Below are 6,781 nucleotides of genomic sequence, written 5' to 3' on the forward strand. Positions count from 1 at the left end.
AAAGTGAGTCCAGAAACTGCCAGTGCCATGTTCTTCTGGAGCATGTGGTCTGAGCAGAAGTGAAGGATGAGGCTGGACCCAGAGACTGCAAAGAACCAAGTAATGAGGGGTCTGGCCATCATACTGTGGAGCCTAGATGTCATCTTGTAGGTGATGGAGAGCCCTTGGAGGGGCTACAGGAGGAAATGGGGTGTAGATGTGGTCCGATTTGCACATTACATTGGTAGCCAGAGGTGAAGATGAATTAGAGGCCTGGGGAGAAAGATGGCTTAGAAATTGTTGAGGCCTGGATAAGGAAAAGCACCTTGTAACAGATCCCTTGGGATCAAAGTAAAATTCTCTTTTGACACAGTTGTGAATTCACCTGACTCTGTATTGGTTATGGCATGCCAGGCACACAGAAAACTACAGCCCCTGGAGCGGAAGTTCATACCAGATTTATTGGGTTTGTAGATGCAGACTGTTCATCAGCCATTGTCATTAAAATCTACAAAGAATGAATCAACGTCTTCTGGCATCTTACAGTCACATCTGCAACTCCTCTGGGACAAAAGATACTTGACTAGAACCCCAGAGGGGAAAGAAAAACAAAGGATTCAGAAGGGCTACCTCTTAAAGCCTGTCCATAGAGCACTTGAGATGCCCAGGGAAGGCATTCTACCCAAACTTCCCACCCCAAGGAAGTCAGAAATTCTGCTACTCAAGTTTTATTCTTTAGGATGAAAAGTTGCAAAGCCTTCTGCCACACACATCCTTCCAGGCACAGGAGAAATGGTGGGTAAGCCTCTGCACATCCTGTCTCTGACCAGAGGTATAGGGCATGAGAGCCTGGAGGTGGGAGAGCAGAATGGGGAGCTGAGGCGTGTTTGCGCGGTGCATGGTGGGATAGAGATGGAAGGGCAGAGAAGGAAGACATTTCTGACTTAATTACTTTGCAAAGGTTCAGCTCTGAAGCCTTTCTCGGGTCAGAACCTTGTCCTGGCCCACAGAGGACTATGATACAGAAAAGAGGCTGTGCCTTGAAGTCCAGCAAAATAGCTGCACATGTGCCAGACAAGGCCACAGAAACCAATCTGCATACTTATGTCCAACCTTCTAATTTCCCTTGGAGAGGAGAAATGGGGTATTGGAGCCTCCAAAGGGGGCAGGCTCCACATATTTTGTAAATACCAGCACCTGTGCCATACTAGGAGCTATGCATATACCAGCCTCTGGGCAATGCCCAGCACCTGTGCAATACTAGAATATATGCAATACTGATATCTGAGCAAAACTTGCAGCTGGGCACCACTGGGTACCTGGGCAGAAGTGGGCACCTGTGAAGCCTTCCCACTCCTTATGTCCCTGGCAGTCATTGTTGACTGACTGTGTTGTTCTTCCACTGGAACCAGGCTGGGCTTCACCATCTTCCCCACACCTCACTCTCGGCAGCCTGAGCCAGACTGGAAGTGACCTTGCTGTCATCTTGCCACCATCTAAAGAAGATAAGCTGGTTCCTGGGAGTTGACGTGGAGCCGAATCAGGAGGCTCCCCTCTTTGAGTCTTCATTTTCTCATCAGTAAAAAGGGAATAAAAAGCCCTAGCTTCCCTGCTTCATGAAACTATTAGGAGTAGGCATAGCCAGTGCTGAGACAGCGTTGCTAATGTGTGACGGGTGGAAAGCCTCCACCACCGGTCCTCCTGTCCTTGCCAATACCCTGTTGAAACGTACCATGCAAAACATATGGAGGGTCCCCCCACCTACACACAGACATGTTCGATTTTCAAAATAACAAAGCTGGAGAGTTTCAACAGCCAAGCTGAACTGGAATTCTTGGCAGCCAACAGCAGCTCCCCGCCAAGGGAGGTAGAAGGAAGTTCTCTAACTTGTTTATCCCACTTATTATTAATCACCTGCCATTGAAAAATGATTCTAAGAGGAAAAAATGTGCCGCTGAGTTGCAAATCAAAGAAATATGTATATGCATTTTATTTTATTAATTAAGGCAGAGATTATCTAAAAGAAGCTTACTCAAAGCCACTAAGGGTACAAAGGGCCCACACTGGAAGGAGTAGACTTGGCAGTCCCTTTGGCAGTGTGCCAAGAATCTCATAAATGTTCACATTCTTTGACCCTGAAATTCTCTCTAGAAGTCTATCCTGAGAAACTATCTTGAAATGCAGACCAAGATTTCAGTTAAAAAGCATCTTTAATCGCTCTATTTACAGTAAGGGAAATATAAAACTGCTTAAGTGTTTATCATTAGGAGAATGTTAAGAAAATTATGATGTGAACTTGAAATTAGATATTCTGAAGCAATAAGATGATGTTACAGAGAATTGTTAATAAGTTCAAGAAATGCTTGTGATATAATGTTAAGAGGAACACATTAAAATACATGATACACCCCCCACCCTGCCCTGTGCAAACTCAGGCGTGCTAAAAAGGCACAGAAAAGAGAGGAAAGCCCACCTGCATGCTAACAGTAACCACTCCGGGTGCTAAGACCATTGAGAGAAGTTTCCACAAGAATCAAGGAAGCTTTTCTGAGACTCCTCGTCCTTTGGAGGTGGAGACCAGAGCTTCACTGCGGCCTGTTCAGTCTTCGCCCTCGGGGTTCAGTACCTTCGTGGGCTCCCTCACCCTGCTGTGTGTCTCTTGTCAAGGGCTCCACACTGTCACATCATGAGTCCACACAGAGAGACTGCAAACTGGAAGTCTCCCTCTCTGTCTCAGTGACTGCAGAGGACTTTGGCTCCTCTGGACAAGCAGAGGTTCTGCTGCAGGCAGTTACAGGTATGAGTCATCATTTTCGGCTATTTCTTTCCTATCAAGTACATTTCCAAGTCTTCTACGAAAATTATATAATCAGGATAAAAAAAAGTAGTATAAATTAAATGAGCCTCAGCCAAGAATCGGCTCTGCTGTAAAATGCAGAGTATTCTACAGCCCACCTTCCTCCCTGAGCCCCGGGCAAATCCCTATGTGAATTCCCTCAGTGAAGGTTATCTACCCAGGAGAGGTGGTCTGTAGAGCCAAACAGAGAAACAGGGCAGGAGTATTGCCCAAACCACAGACAAGACCTTGTGAAAATTGATTTAGACCTATGCCCAGCCACACTATTCCATGAACACACCATCCATGTTTGGAAGTACTGTGCACCGAGGTGGCAAGACAGAAGACAATGGGGGCCCCTGCTGCTAGAAGGCACAGATGAGGTTATACAGCCCAGCTCTCTCACTGAACAGATGGGGACACCAAGGAGACGTAGGGTACAGGCTTGTCGGATACAACACAATGCCTTGGAACTGAGCTATGACTAACATTTATAAGCTTACTAATCACTGACTGTGTACCCATTGTGATCTACTGACTCACTTAACTCTCACAGCAGTTCTTTGAGGTAGGAACCCCTTTTACAGATGAGGAAACTGAGACACGGGGACATTCGGAAGGTCATCCAGATTGCATGACATGACATGGCAGAGAGCCAGGATTTGAACCCAGCCTTCAGCCCATGAACTTAATCAGCACACAGTTTCTCAGAAAGGGCTGATTCTGAAATGAAAGGGCTGCACTGAGTTTCCGGGAGCCTGATGTTTGTGGGCCTGCAGGAGAATTGATCTAAGAGTGTCTAAATACTCTTTTTGTCTGGCATGAGGAGAGTGGGCTCATCTGCAACCCTGACCCAACCAAGCCAGCATCTCTAGCCCCTGAACTAGCATTTATTCTGACTGATGTAAGTGTTTTCCCAAGCAGACTCCCAGAGGCTAGGCAAATAGATTCTCAGAGACACCCCACAAGGTATATGTTCCTTCAGGGTAGCCCTGCTTCCCCCAGGATGTCTGCATGGGATGGGGCACTAGAAGAGGGAAAGGTACTGCCTTCCAGAAATATCCTACCTGGATGCAGACACTCAGTTCTTCGAATAACGGAAAACCCTGATGATGGTGTTGAGCAAGAGGCAAGCTGAGGAGCTTTGTTCATCAGCCATGGCAAAGCAAACCTGAGACCCTGAGAGAACACAGCAGCACTTGTACACCATAGTAGAACAGGCCTTCATTTTGAGTCACAGAGCATGTACAGAGAACCTTCTGTGGCCTGCTCTTATGTGGACATTTGGTCTACAGAGATGAATGAGGGAGGTCACAAAGACCAATAGTGATAGAAAGGAACTCAAAAACTTCAATACATCTTGCTAAATACAGAGACAGAGGAGACCACAGGATGTTTCCGTATGTGACCCAGGAGACAGTGGGATGTGGGAGAGAAGCAAGGGGAAGGAAGGAGAAGGGATAGAAGAGAAGAGAGGGATCGGTCAAGCAAAGGTCCCTGGGAGAAGAACTCTGCTTGTCAGTCTGAAAAAAAAAGTAGGAATTACTGAGTTACCATCATTTGAATGAACAAAAGAGAATCTTGAAAAGAGGTGGGTGACAGACAGAAATGGGTCTGGTATGCCTAAAGTGCTAGAAGAATGTTCAATAACAGCCTTGAGGGCCAAGCTATGAAGTATGCATTTCACTCAATAATCATTGGGACACCCTGGAAGATTCTGGACAGGAGGAGGCTTAATCAGTCTTGAAATTTAAAAACATCACTTTTAGTGTCATGACAGATGGGCTAGAAGGACTCTTCTCCTTCCACAGGCCAAAGTCATGGAAATTGCCACTACTTCTTAAAATCCCTAATTGAGAAGAATATGTTCTCTTCAGAAAAGAACTTAATAGCACACAAATATGTTCCCTGGGTGCCTCACCATATTTCCCTAGGTATTTCTTAATATTCAGTGATTAATACATTAGCATCCACCAATACAAAAACACCTATAGCATATTAGCCTGTATCCCATTTTCAGGTTAAATGACAAAGCAAATGAAGGCCCTAAAACCATGAAGCAACGAAAGTACATTTAATGTATTTTTAATTTTATTTTTATGTACTTTTAGTACATAATGGCTGACTGAATGGCTCCAGTCAAGATGGTGTAAATAAATTCCCTCTTTAGGTGCATCATATCATAGTTTGAATAAAGCCCAAAAGAGAGAAAGCAGCCTCAAAAGTAAGGAAGGTATTTATTTCTGTGGAGTCAGAAAGGAATAGATATGCAGAGAGGCACCAGCTTGCTGGCTCAGAGATGGTTCTGGCTGGGTGGTAAGAAGTAAAAGTATTCACCTGGAAAGGGAGATCCAGAGTTTAGAAAGTCTGACTTTCAGAGAAAACTGGCCCTCAGAGAACCAAGAAGCATGAACAAAAGTAAGCTCACACCTTGACACATCCTAGTAAAACCACAGAGAACATGGGGATAGAGACCCCCTCCAACAGAATAACAATTGAGCTAATGGAAAGTGTCTTAACAACAAAGAAAATCAGAAAGCAATGAATTACCTACAATGTACTGAGTAGAAATTATCCAGGAAATGAAAAATGTGAACAATAATATGGAAAAGAAGTTTTAAGAGATGAAATATATATAAAGCATTCAGGAAGGATATCTAATATACATCTAGTCAGATTTCTAGAAAGAGAAGAGAGAAACTGAAGGAGACAAATTTTTAGAATTATTAAAAGACACCAATCTTCAGAATATAGAAATCTTAAAGATTCTCAAGTAGGAAAATACAAGGAGCCCACAACTAGGCAAATCAGCAAAATGGCTAAACAGTGAAGACAACAAGACTATATTTGAAATAATGATAGAAAAAATAAAGATTAAATTCAAAAGTATCAGCAATTATTTTGACAGATAACTTCTCAACAGGAAAAAAAAGCATCCTTGAAAACTGAAATAATACTTTCAAAGAGAAAGTAGAGAAAACTGTCAAAATTGGATACTTATCAAAACTACCCTTCAAGAACATGATGAAAGAAAGACATTTTCAGATGAACAAGAAACTCTCACTAAAGGACATTCTAAAATAATTCAGGCAGAGAACAGAATCCCAGATGGAAAGTATAAGATGCAAAATAAAATAATAAGCAAAATATGTGGCAAATATATAAGTAAATCTAAACAAATTCAGACTTTATAAAACAATAATAATAATGTCTTGTGAGATTAGAAATATGGTATGACTAAAATATTGAACATCAACCCCATATTTAGAAAGGGAAGTTAAAATTAAATGTTCTTGAGGTTTTATTGTTTAGGAAAATTACAATGATATTAATTAAATTTTGACTCATAAGTTAAATATGCATATTAAATAACATTACATAAAAATGTATAAATTCCAAATTGTAAGCAAAATATGGAATGAGAAAAAATAAGCAATCAATTCAAAAGAAGGCAAGAAAAACACAGAAAAGATTAGACAGAAAGCAAAAAGGAGGTTACTGGAAGTCAATCTTATTCTGTCAGAAATATAAAAATGTAAATTTATTAAGGTCTCCATTAAAAAAAAAAAGATTGTCAAAATAGAAAAGTAAAAACAGCTATAAACAACACACAAGATGAAAGTAAAACAGGACAAAAAAACCTAACCATTTAAATAACTGATTTCCCCCAAAACTAATAAAATACTTAGAAACTTGTATGCATCTAAAAATATGGTCTCTAAATATATAAAACAAAAGTTGACAGAACTGCAAGAAAACATAGACAAATCCAGCACTATTTTAGGAGATATTGACACAACTGTCTTGGGAATAGCTAGACTAAGCAAGCAAAAAATAAAACAAAAAAAAACAAAAAATAGAGACATTAAAGATCTGAAAAGCACAGCAATCTTGACATAACCAAGATTAGATAGATGATAGATAGATAGATAAATAGATAGACAATTAATATTCATAGCATTCAAC

This window comes from Panthera pardus, unplaced genomic scaffold, assembly GCF_024362965.1.
Source record: "Panthera pardus isolate Hobbes unplaced genomic scaffold, ASM2436296v1 HiC_scaffold_10, whole genome shotgun sequence".
In the NCBI taxonomy this organism is placed as follows: Eukaryota; Metazoa; Chordata; class Mammalia; order Carnivora; family Felidae; genus Panthera; species Panthera pardus.